This window comes from Diachasma alloeum, unplaced genomic scaffold (assembly GCF_001412515.2).
Source record: "Diachasma alloeum isolate Michigan unplaced genomic scaffold, Dall2.0 Dall_scaffold_00473, whole genome shotgun sequence".
Taxonomy (NCBI): domain Eukaryota; kingdom Metazoa; phylum Arthropoda; class Insecta; order Hymenoptera; family Braconidae; genus Diachasma; species Diachasma alloeum.
The window spans coordinates 223,677-224,304 of NW_021680606.1; positions in this window are offsets into that span (position 1 = coordinate 223,677).

A 628-nucleotide genomic window follows, 5' to 3' on the forward strand; every position below is an offset into this window, starting at 1 on the left:
TTGGATATCTATTGAACTCTCAATTAGTTTTTGGCCGATTCTATTAAGATGTTTAACAAAAAATATTCAGTAGTAATACCAGGAGACCTTCAAAATTATCGGATATTTCCAGATTNGCCCTCTTTACTATCAATTTTACTATCGGGATTGAAAATTTGATTTTTGAATTTCGATTCTCAGGTATCTCTGAATGTACCCTCAACTTTTTTGACAGATGAGAGTTGGATTTTTGGTTCTTAATTGTCTCCCAATCTACTCTCGGTAAATTGAGAGTTAATTGAAAATCAAGAATCTAATTCTCAACTTTTTTGAAACAATTGAGAAATAATTGAGAATCAAAAATCCTATTTTCAGTAGTAATACCACTAGTGCTTCAAAATTATCGGATATTTAAAATTATTCGGATTGTGTCAAATTTTGCAGGTTTAAAATCTCGAGTACTAAGCACGAGGGATTTTTCTGCAAAATGTGACACACTCGTTCCTAGGTAATGAAACTATCGCAAAATATCCGTTCAATTTTGAAGCACGAGTGGTATTTGACGGATTATTTTTCCACTCGGATTTCGGCCAAGCAGAGTGCAGTGAACAGCATCCGGATACATTTACACAGCCATACATTTATAACC